The sequence below is a fragment of the Pteropus alecto genome, unplaced genomic scaffold, assembly GCF_000325575.1.
Source record: "Pteropus alecto unplaced genomic scaffold, ASM32557v1 scaffold25, whole genome shotgun sequence".
NCBI classification, from domain to species: domain Eukaryota; kingdom Metazoa; phylum Chordata; class Mammalia; order Chiroptera; family Pteropodidae; genus Pteropus; species Pteropus alecto.
The window spans coordinates 30,111,370-30,127,273 of record NW_006441955.1 but is presented as its reverse complement, the minus strand read 5'-3'; the positions used below and the strand labels follow the sequence as shown (position 1 = coordinate 30,127,273).

The 15,904-nt window shown below is 35.5% G+C and overlaps 1 long non-coding RNA gene across 1 annotated transcript in view; it reads right to left on the bottom strand.

Moving 5' to 3' along the window:
* Window positions 1-9,481: 9,481 nt before the first annotated feature.
* Window positions 9,482-15,904, bottom strand: part of LOC112485786 — a 13,775-nt gene continuing 7,352 nt past the window's right edge. The window contains exon 2 of the long non-coding RNA XR_003048570.1: window positions 9,482-12,924. This is a non-coding gene — a long non-coding RNA (uncharacterized LOC112485786). The remainder of the gene's footprint in view (window positions 12,925-15,904) is intronic.

Below are 15,904 nucleotides of genomic sequence, written 5' to 3'. Positions count from 1 at the left end.
GCGTACATTACTAAACGAGAGAAACCAATTTGAAAAGCCAAATACTGCATGATTCCAACTATGACATTCTTTAAAAGGCCAGACTATGGAGACAATTAAAAGATCAGAGGTTGCCAGGAGTTGGGGTGAGTAGGAAGGATGAATAGGTGGAACACAGAGCAATGAAAATGCTTCATATGATGATGGATACATGTGTCCAAACCCTTAGTATGTAAAACATAAAGAGTGAACTGTAACGTAAACTATGAACCCTGGGTGAATATGTGTGTCAATGTAGGTTCATCAGTTGTAATAAATGCACCCCTTTGGTGGAGGATGTTGATAATGAGGGAGGCTGTGGTTTTGGAAGCTGGGGGAAAAGGGAGATATGGAAAATCTCTGTACCTTTCTCTCAATTTTGTTGTGAACCTAAAACTGTTCTAAAAAAAATAAAGTCTTTAAGAAAAAAAATATATCTGCTCATGTTTGTATAAGGAGATACTATAACAATACACAAGAAACCAATAAAAGTAATCACCTATGGGGATGGGAGGGACGTGTTAAGAGTGATAATGCTGAACTTGACTTGCATGCTGCACTCCAAGAAAACAGTGAAAGTTAAGAAATCCCTCAAACCCTTTTGTGTTCTAGGAAACAACAAAGGACCCCCTGCTGTCTGAAATAAACCCATCTTCATCCTTCCTGATTCCCATAGAACTCCTTACCCTTACCCTTTCTTTTCTTTGAGATGTCCTTCATTAATGAACATCCTCCCTATGCTAATAGCCAGAATCAAATCATCTCTTTAATTGTCCGGTGCATTTTCACAACAGTCACAGGAACCAGAGTGGGAGACTTCTCTGAGTAAACCTCCTAATATCATTTTGATTATTAAATTATGTGAATGCACTGCTGACTTTAAATTTTTAATCAAATTTAAAATACAAAACAAGCAAAAGATATTTCTGATTAAGAAATGGCTAAATTGAAATTTCCATTAACCAGAAAATCTCAGTGCTGGCAATCCAGTTAACTGTTTCAGGTTAGAAGTGCGTCCTGTATGTCAGTCTTCTTTTCTGATTGATGTGGTGCTAGGTCACTTACACTTTCAGGCTTTTCCTTCCTGAGTATACTTGTAATGAGAGAAAGTAGAGATAAAGGAAAAGAGGGAAAAGGCAGGAAGCAGTTCTGTCCCCTGAGACATATTTTTTTTAACCTGCGGCTGATGAGAGTCTCTACTTTGAACCCATAATTTTTCCTCTTTCTGTAAAAACAAAAGATCGTCATTTTTCTCTCTTCTCCCTTCACATATTCTTGCTGTTTGGGTCTTTTTTCTCCCTCCCTATTCAGTTTTCATTAATGTTTTGGAAGCTGAGCTTCATGTACCTTGTACATACGCTTTTCCCTCTAATTGCTTGCTGGAACTTGAATGTGGTAGCCTCGCTTTGATGACAAGCCCTAGCAGAGGAACTCCCTAGAATGAACGTGGATCTCTGAGTGACCATGAGATGCTGGACCATTTGCACTGAGACTATTAAATGAGAGAAAAATTAACTCTTTCTGAACAACTGTATGGTTTATCTTGATCCTAACGAATACAGCTTCTTTTCAAGAAAATCAAGAAGGTTGTACTAGATAATCTCTAAGAAGTTTTCCAAGGCCAACTTATGTGAATCAAAGCCTAATTTAGCCACTTGAAAGGATTATAGAGGCTTTGAAGTATAGCTGTGTTTATAAAGCATATCATTGGCCACAGCTGCAATTCATTTGCGACTCTATGGTCTAACGGATAAGACCTGGACTTTGGGTTCAGCCTTCATAAATTCAATTTCTGGTCCTGCTCCTTAGCACCTGTGACCTTGAGCAAATTGCTTAAGCTGTCTGAGCCTCACTTATCTATAAAATTCAGAGAACGCTAGAAACTATTTTATAACTGAGATAATCCAGGAGACATTTTTGACTAATAATAAATGCTCAATAAATTTTTATCATTGTCATTAATATGACCATTATCATGAACTGTATCAAGAATATAAACCACAGCTATAATACTCTGTATAGACAAAGCTTATCCAAATTCTAATTATCTCCTTTTTGTCACCATTTTTAAGAATTAATGGACTAAATCATCACAACAGATTGAAATTACAGCAAGGATGAGGTGAATGGATGTGACGGATACAACTGCTGTTTGGCTCTGTGCGGTTCTCTTTCCTAGGAATGCAGAAGGACTACACATTCCAGCCTTCTTGCAGTTAGGCAAGGCCTCACAACAAGTTCTCATCAGGGAGAAGTGAGTAATGTATATGACATCTGTGACATCTGGTGCAAGGTATTTTACAGTGGATGTGAATTCTCCCTGGTCTCTCTTCCTCTACAGCCAATGGATGAGCTGGTAGCATCACACACTGGTGGAGCCCCCGTTGACCTATATGGAACAACAGGTACACTTCTCATCTCGACCTCCCACAGCTCATGTTGGACATGTGGAGTGACAAATAAACCTTACTGTATTGACATTGACTGTACTATCACATTACCTATCCTTTTCTAACATAATATATAATGACCAAATTGCCATAATATCCATAATACGTAAGCCTTTGAATTGAATTTAAAGGTTAAAGTGCTCACCATCTGTCAACTGTGATGAACACTTGCTGGGAATTTTCATGACCAAAATCTCTAAAGGTGATTTAAAATACAGAAAGTTTTATTATATGATTAACAAAAGTATAGAGATAGAAAGTTTCCAGAAGTTCTATGATTAGACCCCCTAGTACTATAGAGAAAAGCTATTATCGTTTTTTACTGAATGTATTGAGATGATTTTTTAAATGCAATGTATATTTATTGCATAGCAGTTAAGAATACTCTAACTCTGACTCTACAGTCAGACTGCCTAGGTTTGAATACCAACTTCATTGCTTATTTTAGGCAAGGTCCTAAATTTCTGTGGCCCTCAGTTTCCTCAATTATAAAATGGTTTAATGCACCTCACTTATAGGGTTGTTACAGGATTAAATGAGTTTATATATATAAAGTTCTTAGAACATTCATGACACAAAGCAAGTTGTATATAAGTGTTAGCTATTAACATTCTGATGATTATTTCTAATAATTCTAATGATTTCTGAAATTAGAAATTATGCCATATGATCCTGGCATAGGTATAGACTGATAAATCATCGAAACAGAATAGAAAACCCAGTCAAAGCAGGACTGCTATCCAGTCCTTGGTTTGTATGATGTCCCTGTAGCATTGATTTACAGACAGCATCTGTTCTAACTGGTCTGTGCCCATGCTGTTTTGATTGTTTATACTTTGAATGCATCCCTGGTCCCAGGACATATGGAAATTAAATACATGCAAAATGTGGTACTTCAATTTAGTGGTTTAGGATGATTTATTTTACATATATTGCTGACAAACACCTTGCTATACATGTGGCAGAATAAAAGTGAAACCATTACCTTCTACTATATAAACATAATTTCAGATGAATTTGAGATTTAAATGTAAAAAATGTAACAATGGAAACTTAGCCCTAGGTGTTTGAGAGACTTTTAGCATGAAACTCAGAAGCTGTAAAACTAAAGGTAGGTTACTACTCAATTATAAAATATATATATATATTTTATGTATTTATAAATAAAATATATATATAGTGTGTGTGTGGAAAAAAATACCACGAACAAATTCAATAGGAAAATGATAAATTACGAAAATATTTCCAATGCTTGTGAAAAATGAAGGGTAAGAGTTTTACTATGTTTTAAACCTTTTACTAGAAAAGCTTTTTTAAAAAGTGAACTAATAGAAAATAGATAAAGAATGTAGAAAGGTAATTTATGTAAGAGCAAATCCAAGATGGCCACTAAATACAGAAAAAGATGCCAATATGCCTGCCTCATGAGGAGTCAGGGAATTGCAAATTAAAGTAACAACAAAGTATCCCTTTACAGATATCAGACTGGCAAAATTTTAAAAAGTGAAGTAACTGCTACTGCTTTCAGGGGTATATGGAAAGGAGCGCTCTCACACATCACTAGCAGATATGTGAATTATTACACTATTTTGGAAAGCAAAAATAAAATTAAAAATATACACACCCTCTTTCTAGCAATCCCACTCATAGGAAGACTTTTTTCCATTTAAATAAAAAGCACCAGTATGAAAGAATATACGTACAGGATGTTTATTGCATCCCTGTTTGCCAGTGGGAGGGGAAAAAAAATGAAAAATTAGACATCGGATCAAAAAATTATTAATTAAATTGTGGTTCATTCATACAATGAGAAACTATGCAGTCATTAGAAAGAACAATACTAGTTTTTGTGGAAGGATCTTCATGACATAGTTTAGATGAGACAGATGAAATTCAGACAAGTGTCTATCACACGCACACACTGTAGCATAAATGTATCTGATTATATGAGCACGGGGAAAGAAAAGGACATATCTATATCATATTTTTATATTGATTCTTTAGGATGAAAAAACAGCCAAGCGAGCAATATTTTTGAGAAAAAAATTTTAAGTGCCACAGTAATGATAATACATCTGTGTTTTATTTACATAAATTTGTATATAGATATGTGCGATGCATAAAAGGATGGGCACCAAAATGTTAACAGTGGTTATCCCAGGCAGGATGATGAGATTTCAGGTCATTATTACTTTTATTCCTTATATGTTTATATGTTGTTTTTAAATTTTTATAACTGTATTACTTATATCATCAGAAAAACATAAAACTATTTTCATTATGGGGAAAATAAATAAATGAATGAAAATCTTCAACAAAGTTCTAGTTAAATTAGATATTAATTTAGGGAGAAATTTGAAATGTTCTCATGGAAATAAACAATATGAAATATCAATTTATTTAAATTTGATTTAAAACAAAGATTTAAGTAACTTAAAGATTTTTTCCAGTTTTTGCCCATTGATAATAAAATATAGCAAAAACCTTTTCATTTCATTTGTGTTTTTCTATTTGAGAGAGCAAGTTTTCATTGTGATTCAAAAGAGCTATACTTGTTAAAAGATTTATTTTCTTTTCATACTTTTAATGAAATCTTTTAATTTTCTTTCTCCAGTGACCCACCCACATCCTTACGTCCTGGTGTTTTCCTTCAGGACCTGCTATTTAATGATTTTATTCTCCTCCCTCCTTCCTTAAACTTGATTGTACTTCGTGGTCATCAAATTACTACAGCAAACTTATTATTAAAGTGCTTTATCTCACTATGGCAGCAACGCAAAGAACTTATAGTGTTCTCAGTTATTATGCTGTGAGTCCATTCACATGTATATGTAACTTCTTTTAAACAGGTGAAAACCTGTTTAGAAAAGAAAAGCGAAATTACAATCTCGAAAGGAACTCTACCCCTTAGACTAAAAAGTGATATTACAGAGAAAGGACAGTTATCAGTGAAAACACTATCAGAAAAAGCCCATGAGTGATCAGACATGGTGAGATAGGGCACTGTTTCAAACGGCTTAACTAGACACATACACCAAATTTTTCTTTTTCCTGGCTCCCTTGGGCTTCTACATTCCAACCCTCTTACCATTGTCTACCCACTCAGCCTTTTTCTTTCTTCTCTGACTGAAACATCTTCAAGGTTTTGAGTGTTATGTTCCGGTAACTTATTTTCTTTCACAGTGAAAAGGTTATTGTCAACTAGTTTTAATAAATGTAATCTCTCTTTAGTGACCAGGGTTCTGAAAGCAAAAAGTATAGACTTAGCAGAATGTCTGGAACATTCTCTAGTCCCTGAGAGGGACATGTTAGTACGGAACCATGGGTTAGTTCAGCAATAGACAGCTCCATTCCTCCTCTGGCTGGAAGCCTCACTTAATTACAGATTGAACACTCCTTTGGTCCCTGGTTTAGGCCCAATATGCCTTCCTGCAGGCAAGAAAAGTCATGCTAATGTCAAAAATGGGATCTGCAATACCTATCCAATAGGGAAATTGTGAAACTTAAGCCTGTTTGTATAACATTTTCCAACCTATTGCTGAAAAAGAGCAGCGGAAATCCAATGTTAGTCTTGTTCCTATGGCTATCATGACTCATTTTGCTTCAGTGATGCAAGAGGTAAACAAACAATGGTTGTTTATGATCAAGCTAAGTTTGAGATTTGTGTATGACTTAAAGAAGCAAAGAATTGTCAACTATCTTTCCTTAACAAAAATCTTTTTCAATAGGCTTTCTGTAATGACTGAGTATCAATACTCTTTCAAGTCAGAGAATCTGTTTCGATGCTTTAGAAAATTCCAGTTGCTCTCTGCAGTTTCTTTATTGACAAGGGCTATCAGGCTTTCCAAGAGGGTCTTATCTGCAAGCTGCAGCAGTGACTGAGGAAGTTGCCAAACAGGTTCAGTGGGATTACACAGCTACCTAGGAGCTGGAGGCCAGGCTGGGTGAGCAACCTGCTTTCTCCTTTCAAGGCCTGCAGGCTTTGGCCTGTAAATAAGTGCCTAAATTGGGTCTAGTCTGTCACACAAATATGCCTTAGCAAAAGTGGGAATGCCCCTTATTACCTGGCTTAGCAACAATCCCAAGACATATATTTAGAGAGGTACTTGTATAGATTGCTATACTTGAAACTATGCCTGGTATTTCTATAAATCCTTCTTCAGAGATGATATAATGATTCAAATTTTATTTATAGCAGCCAATGGGAACAAGTCTCTTTCCTATAACCCATGTTCTCAAGAGCAGCCCTAAAACAACAAACTAGCACATGCACTTGATGGATGCCCTTTGGCCTGAGCACAAGAGTTCTGTTCTTGGGGATTGTGTTTTACTCTTTGAAATGATTTTTAGATGACATAGAGATGGCTCTCCCTAGTGTAATTTATGATTTTAACATTTCCATTAAAAAATTTCAATTTTTAGCGTTTTCTTGATAGTTCAGAGAACTGTTTTCAATTTGTGGGGGGAAGAAAAAAACGACTCTAAAATTGGAGCCATCTTTGATATTCATGATTGAGTATCAGTATTGATACTCAGTCATTACAGAAAGCCTATTGAAAAAGATTACTCTAAAATTGGAGCCATCTTTGATATTCATGATTGGAAAGTAAATTCCTAAGAGCTAAGATTTGTTCTTTTACTTCTTAAATAAAGACAGATTGCATACCATGTGTTATAAAAATGTAAGTTATTATTATGAAGGCCATTGTCAGGTTATTGCAGGGGGGATAATTAGAAGCAAGATGAAGATTTCCATTCAACAAATAATATAAATAGTTTTAATATCTCCAGCAGTTGGCACTTTCTATTAACAAAAGCCCTTATCAGTATGGCATTCTTCTTTTAAAGTGGGGAGAATAACTGGGTCATTCTGTTCTGCAGTTTCTGTTTGTTTTCATATATACTATCAAAAATTATTTTCCTTAATGTGCATTTCATTGATTATTTATTAATGTTAACACTCTATAAAGCAAAAGTTATATTTACAAGTTATTTTAAAACTAATATTTAATACATATAGCAAGATATCTTAAGAGATATACTTTCAATAGATCTGGCTCCCTTGTGGTAGAAATAGTTAATTATTCAATGTTAAACAATGACTTATATACCCTTCCTGTTTTAAAAAAAGACAGTCTTTTTGAAGATACTATTTAGAGGCTTTTATTCAAGTTGAAGGAACTTTCAATTATTTGCTCCTATATTAGGCCTATGATGGAGGGAAGTGGCAAATATTGTCAGATTTTCAGATTTTAAAATTTGCTACAGTTTTAATAGTAAATGAACAATTTCATAACAACCTGAACCAATAGGTGCCCTGTTCATTTATTATACAACAAGTAACTACAAGGTTTATAAATGATACCATAGTAGTGACACCATATATTTCTTGGAGTGTTGCCACAATTCCAGAAATCTGGTTTTTTTTTCACAGTCTCAGTCTGATTTATGTTTCTGTATTAAGACCACTACCCTTTGCCTCACTCCTATTCCATTTTTCCTTTCATTCATTCGTTCACCAACTATTGACCACATGCCATGCTCTGAGGATAGAAGAAACAATATTTGAGTTGAAACTTGAAGAATAATTTGGGTTCTATCTATGCTTGGTCCCTGCTCCCCTGGAGCTTACATCCTCATCAGGGAGATAGATAGAAAACAAGTAAAATACATCAATTTAAAAAAAATACAGTTAGTGATATCTGTAACGACTAGAGATTTTTTTGTTGCAGTGACTTTTGAGCTGAGACCTGAAGGAGGAGCAAGAGCGAGCCACGTGTTCTCTGCAAAGAGGAATTCTTGTGCAAAGTCCCTGAGCAAGAAATGGTTTATAGGTCTGAGAAACAGAAAGGTGGCCGGTGTGGCTGGAGGGTGATGAGGAAAGTGGTATGAGGTGAGGATGGCAGAAGCCACATCTTGTAAGCCTTTATAGCCTGAGGAGGGAAGTTTGGAATGTATTCTATGAGCAATGAGACCCTCAGGGCTTAAGCAGGGGAGGGTCAGGTGACTGTAGAAGCAAGATTTTCAGAGTCAACAGTCACATAGATATGAAAAAGTATGCTAAAATTGTTTAAATTCAGAAGAGTCCCACATTTAAAATCTTGTGTAGAGGTGGATATGATGATTAAATCAAGCAGTTTTCTACACCAAAATTCTGTCGCTAGTCAAAAATTAAATGACAGCTCCTTAAGTCTAAAGCTTTGGGGCATTGCACTCTGCCAGTGGAACCAAGCCCATATATTTAAAAAAAAAATTTTTAATTTTTCAATTACAGTTGACATTCAGTATTATTTTGTTAGTTTCAGGTGTACAGCATAGTGGTAATAATATAGGAAAGAGGCCTAAGAATGACATAAATTGACTAAATATTAAACAAGGTTGTATTAGAGCCTTCTACGTGCTGCTAGACACAGGAACCTGACTGATCAGCATAGAGCCAGACCATAAGGAACCTAGAGGAAGATGCCTGCTGAGATTACTAACAACTACTTCCCCAGGCGTTTAACACTGCATACCCACACCATGAAAAGAAAACAGATATAAACTCAACTCCTCAAACACTCCTGGTCTGATTCTCTGACTTTGAGAGGCCACCGCGTCTCTGTAGAGCGTTATTCCTTCTCTAATAAACTTTCTTTTTGTCTCCAACTCTGGCTCACATTTGTTTTCAGGTGCGGTGTCAAGGACACTCTCTGGGTGGGTGTCGGGCTTGAGTCCCCACTTGGGGACATTGGCACCATCTTGCATTGTTAGATGTTTATATAATTTATGAAGTGATCCCCCCGATTAGTACCTACCTAGCACTATGAATAGTTATTACAATATTATTGACTATATTCCCTATGCTGAACTTCACATTCTTGTGATCAAACCTATATTTTCGAAATCAATTTATCGTGCTCAAAAAACATATTAAATAAACTAAGTGAGCAACTTTGACCCGTTACTTGTCTTTCAAAGGACACAGAACAGTATCACTCCTTTCTTTTTTTCTGGCCACAGATAATCAGAAATCATTAGTGATCCTTCTTATTTTTATTGGTTCAGAAATGTTTGCCTCTCTAAAGGGTGCAGGAGATAATTTATGGTGAAAGTATTTATTTATATATGTCAAAATTGAATTACCAGGATGAAATTTTATATTTTTAGGATGTTTAAGTATTCAGAGAGAAATCTATTATTTTTCTTAAAACCTTTCATTAAATTATGAGTTCAATTTCAGCTTTTGCACTTGTGAATCATCTTACCAATGTTGATGAAAATGTGCTCCTCATCTTCCCAAAAGGAGATTTCTGGTGGTCTCTTCATTGATTGTCTCTTTAGTTATAACTCGTCTTCTTCATTCTCCTTTGCCTTTCTGTCTTGACCTGTAATTGACCTCATTCACACATTTTCTTGGGCCTTTTAGCATCCCAAGGTCCCTGAGTTTGTCCAAGAGCAGTTTTGGAATGTTTACACTAAGAATGACTTTATAGTTTGGCTCATTCTTTTGTTAACATAACGCTAGGGAATGAAATCTTTGCTTCCCTTCAGCCTTGACAGGTCTTGGCAATAACTGCTACTTACTTCATTGCGACTTCCATTTGGGGAAAAGACTTCTCTTTTCATACACAGTCTTGCCACAGACACATCTTCTGACTAGATGTTAAACTTCTCCCTCTTCCTTTTACCCAGCAGCTAACTCCACATTCTTATCAAAGCAGACCCCTTGCTATTCCCAAGCACATTCTTTACTTTCCCACCTCTGTGCCTTGCTCATGCTGTTCTACCAGCAGGGATGGTAGATTAGACTCCCAGCAGTTGATAACCAGATCAGCCCTGCTGAGGGGAAAATATCCACTTCATCTTACTAGATATTTTTATTGAAGAAATGAAGAAGCAGTAGAAATGGTGTATGTCTAGGTAAATATAATAGACTATTTTCTTCCTCTTAAATTCTATTCTTCAAAGTATATTTGATGGTTGAAAGCAAAAAAATATTATCTTTTCTAATGGGGTTTCAATGTACGTAGATGTAAGAGATAATAGAATTATAATATTAAAGGAGAGGGTAAGGACCTATATGTGGGTAGATTTCTACTAACCACTTAAAATGGTAAAACACTGGTTAAAGTGGACTGTGAAAAGTTAAGTATGTATATTATATCCCTAGAAAAACCAACTTAAAAACTATAGAGTCAAAATCACCATAGGTAAAAAATAAAATACTAAAGAGGGTTCAAAAATCTAAAAGGAAAACAGAGGGAATACACAGAAAACAAGTAATAAAATGGTAATCTAAATCCAAATATATAAATAACTTAATTAAATGTAAATGGAATGAATAATCTTCCTTTCTAAAGAAACACTTTGAAGTTTCTTTCTGGTATCATTTCTCTTCTGTCTGAGGAACTTACTGTAAAAATTCTTTAGAGCAAGTTTACTGGCAATGAATTATTTTAGTTTTCCTTCATCTGAGAAGTTTTTATTTACTCTTAAAGTATATCTAGGTACGTATATATCCTGAGTTATCACTTCTTTTAACATTTGAAAGATGTTGTGATGCTTTCTTCTGATCTCCATGGCTCTGATGAGAAATTTGCAGTTACTTGAATCATTGTCTGACAAAAGCTAATGCATAATTTTTCTTTGGCTTCTTTTAATTTTTTTTTTTTTTTTTTTTTTTGTAGTTTTCAGTAGATTGATTATGTCATCTGGGCATGGATTTCTTCAGCTTTGTCTTGTTTGGAGTTAGCTGAATTTCTTAACTCTCTCTGTTTATATCTTTTGTCATATCTGGGAAGTTTTCAGTCATTACATCTGCAAATATTTTTTCAGCACCACACTCTCCTCTCCTTCTGGGACTCTGATGACGTGAATGTAAGACCTTCTGGTACTAACCTATGGGCCCCTGAGGCTCTGTTCATTTTTCTAAAAATCTTTTTCCCTGTTGTTTAGATTGGAAAATTCCTGTTGAAATAGCTTCAAGTATGCTGATTCTTTCTGTCTTTTCCATTCTTTTGAGCCTATCCTGTGAAGTTTATTTTTTATTTTGGTCATTGTATTTTTCTTCTATAAAATTTCCATTTGGCTCTATTTCTTTGCTGAATCTATTTTTCCATTTGTTTTAAGACTGTTTGTAACTATTTAAGCATTTATATAATAGCTGTTTTAAAGTCTTTGTCAAATAATTCCAGCATCTGTGTCACCATGGTATTGGTGTCTTTTGATTTTCTTTTCCCAAGCAAGTTGAGATTTTTCTCATTCTTTGTACCCCAAGTAATTTTGGATGGCATCCTGGACACATTGAATATTATGTTCCAAAACTCTGAGTCTCATTTAAACTTTGTAGAGAAAAAATGTTAATTTTTTTTAAGTAGACGATCGATCTGACTAGGTTAAGGCTGCAAGTTTCAACCCACCTTCTGTGGGCTGTGGTTCCAATGTCAGCTCAGCTTTTCAAACCTGTGCAGCACTCTTCAGATTTGTCCTGCATATGGGTTATCTGGTGGTCAGCTGGGACATGGTCGTGGTGTATCTGTTAGTCAGTTCTCAAAGTCATTGGTATGCTGAGCAGAATCAGATGCACATATACATAATCCATTGGTGAGCCCAGGAGTTCATAAACAATCTTTCTCAGTTTGTTCAAGCTACTGTTACGAGAATGCTATTGGCAGGGTGGTTTAAACAACAGTTTATTTATTACAGTTCTGGAGGCTGGGAAACCCAAGATTGAGGCACTCGCAGATTTGGTGTCTGATGAAGTCCCACTTCCTGGTTCATAGACGGCTGTCTTTCTGTGTATCCTAACATGGTAGACGGGAAGGGGTGAGTGAGCTCTTTGGGGACTCTTTTATAGGGACACTAATCCCATGCATGAGGAATTCCACCTCATAACCCAACTACCTCCCAAAGGCTCCACTTTCTAATACTATCACATTGGGGATTATGTTTTAACATGAATTTTAGGGAGACATAAACATCCAGTCCATGGCACAGTCTCTCAGGTTCTTTTCAGTTACTCTGTGCTCTCCCTTTTGGTCCTTGGGCCACCAAGCTGAGTCATTAGTTACCTCTTTTTGCTTCATACTTGTATGACTGTGCTTAGAACCAGGGCCAAGCAGCAGAAGGATGGAAAAAGAGAAAAAGGTAATGGTCCCACCCTCTTGGGGCCACAGCGCCACCATTCAGAGGAGGTTTTCCTCCCATAGAGTATTAGCTCTTGTTGGCTCCCACTGTGGCCCCCACGATCACGATCACAGGACTGCTTGGGAGCTGGAGTACAACAAAACATTGAGAAGGGAAAACAGAACAAAACAAAACAAAAAACAAGATTTCTGCACTTTCTCTGAGCATTATGCGTTCCCTTCCACTTTCATGAGAGAGGCTTGGGGACTTCTTTGGGGGCTCTCCTTTTTTGGGGGCCCCAGTGCCCACTTCCAGGTGTAAGGCTGCATCGTATCCAGGTCAAGAGGTACTGAAAGAAAACAAAAAAAAGGTAAACTCACCACCAGTTTGGTAATCCTTCGAATTCTGGTCTTCCCCAATCCATCTGCTACTATTTACTTTTCAGAGTCCTCGAATATACTGCATGTATTCTGTCCATGTTTTATAATTGAGATAGAGTGTGCATTTTACCCAAAACGCTAGTTTGCCTTTTTTTTTGCAGATATTTTGTTGTTCTTGTCATGACTGCATTCTAGGAGGAACTATCTGGACTTCTATGTTCAGTTTTTATTAATAACTTTTATCTGAGCAAGAATTCTCTTGTTTCTCTCTGCCTGTAGTGTGTGAACCAAATATAACTATGATTCATATATTAAATATGCATTTATTTAATTTACTCCTGGGGTAAACAGAGACATAAAGCTTCTCATACCTCCAGGCAGTCTTGACTTACGCATTGAACTTTGTTTAGGAGCTTCGTTCTCTTTTTATTTGGACAACCTTTTGGCATGTAATTATGCAGTTGCCAACTTGTATGCATAGTTAAAAAAAAAAAAAGTTGTTAGATTAATGAACTTCTGCATTTAAAGAAAAACTTTTTTTTTCAATGTAATTTCACAGAGATTCTGGTAGTAATGACATTCCCTTTTGGGTCATTTAAATTCTTATTGTAAAATAAGTGTTTACTTTTTCCTTCCTAGATCAAATACGCTAGCAAATACCATGTCAACATTTATAATAAAACCTCACGCTCTAAGATAATTGTTCTATACCACCAGAATATTATTTTAATACTAATGATGTTGTTGAAATATTAAAAATCATGATTTCCCAGTAGCAATTATCCTTCATATGAAGTTGAATTCCACTTTAATAGTTGTGGGTATATGTGTGTGGGGTGGGGGAGAGGTTATATGAGATTTTTTTTCACTTGTCTTTGCTTTTCTATATTTTCCAAGTTATCTATAATTTTAAAGAAAGCATCACTTTTATTAGATAAAAATGAAGGAATTTGTATTAGAAGCTTGGAAAACTGGGCTTAGGTCCTCCTCAGGCATGAATAACCATGGTTAAATGGCTTCTCCCTTCTCTGGTTGCTATCCCTAGGCTGGTACACTCATTGGCAAGACCTGCCTGATCCTGGTGAGCACTGAATTTGGACCCTGCTGTAGATGTGTGAGATTAAGCTGTCTTTGCATGAAGGTCTTCTTTAGATTTTTTTCAGAGCAATTACTCAGTTTTCATAGGGTCCTGACCCTTCTGTTGCCATAGTAATGTTGGTAATGACTCTGTAGGCTCTTATTTTCTCTTAATTAAGGGATCAAATTGTCTGGTATCTCTTCTAATAAGGACACTAATCCCATCAGACCAGGGCTCTACCCTCATAACTTACCTTCTAAAAGCCCCACCTCCAGATACCTTTATATTGGGGCTTTAACATATGAAATTTGGGGAGACACAAATATTCAGTCCATCACATTTTTCTTAAAATCTACCATTTCTACACTGAATGGATATTCCTGGCCTTGCATATACTATATCCCATTTTCTTGTATGTGTCATAATTGATGGGTATACCACAAATTAAAATAGCAACTGAAATAAAATCAAGATTTTTTTCTAAAGTAAAACCATGGAGGTATTAACAGTTACATGTTCTCTAACAAAAATGAGCTTGGAGGGGGAAATAACTGGTTTTATGTAATAAAGAGAGTCTTGTATTCTTTTCTGGATTACCTGAAATAGTTAATAAGTGCTTATCTGAAGTTCCCTCTTTACATATAATCGAATAGTCACAAGATGATTTTAATCAGGAGAGAAGTTTTCCGGAAGCTTTGGGTTGTTCTTTTTTTGGTTCCCTGTTATTCCAAAGGTTAGGTAAGATGTAGCTCCTTATCCTGTGCCTTAGAGAAAATCCTCAGGCAAAAGAATACAACAGGCTAAAGATGTGTTTACTTATCTCTTTCAGTGTAATTATGGTTTTCCTCAGTAGTTTCTTGCTTCTGAGTGTAAGTAATGCTCTTTGGTTTTGTTTACATAAAAGAATCATGAGTTTTCTTTCATTAGGAAATGAAAGAAAGTTGTTATTTCTAAATGTTAAAAATGCTTATGTTTCCTTGATAGTGAGAGGTCGAGGGGATCAGAAAAGTCTTTTTGTTTATTTAACTCCAGATTTAAATTCATTTGGTATTTTAATTCATTTAGTTAAAAAAAAAAATGTCAACTTTAAGAAGCCAATAGTATTTATTGACTATGTAGAGTTCAAATAGAAAATTGTTGAAAAACTAGGATCTGGTATGTGAATTTCTGGCAATTGCCCAGTGAAACGGCGGTCAAGCTTTTTATTTGCATCTTCAATCCTCTCTTAAAGGTTCCCTTAAAACATTTTCTTTTTCATTGAGATATTCCATGATTATTAGCTGGGAGTATAGTTAAAGATAAAAGGTAAGGAAAATAGTGCTCCATTTAAAAAAATATTGAGATACAATTTGCTTACTATAAATTCACCATTTTTTTAAAGTGTAAAATTCAGTGGTTTTGGTATATTTACAGGATTGTGCAACCATCACCACAATCTAATTCTAGGACATTCTTCTCACTCTAAAAAAACATACCCTTTAGTAATCACTCCTATTCTCTCCTTCCCCCAGTCCCTGATCTACTAATCTACTTTCTGTCTCTATGGATTTGCTTATTTTGGACACTTCGTATAAATATAATCATATAATATGTAGCCTTTTGCATCTTGCTTCTTTCCCTTAGCATAGCTTTCAAGGTTCACTTATGTTGTCTGTTACTTTCTTGAATGCTCTTACTAATATCACATGAAACAATAGCAAACTGATTTTACCATGGAGGAAACAGAAACATATATTAACTTGCTCTTGGGCATAAAAATCACACATTCATTTAACAAATATGTATGGAGCACCTATATATGACAGAACTATGTTACAAGGTAAAGTTATGACATTTAAGGGTGGTGGCGGTGTCCCATAAACAAATAAATA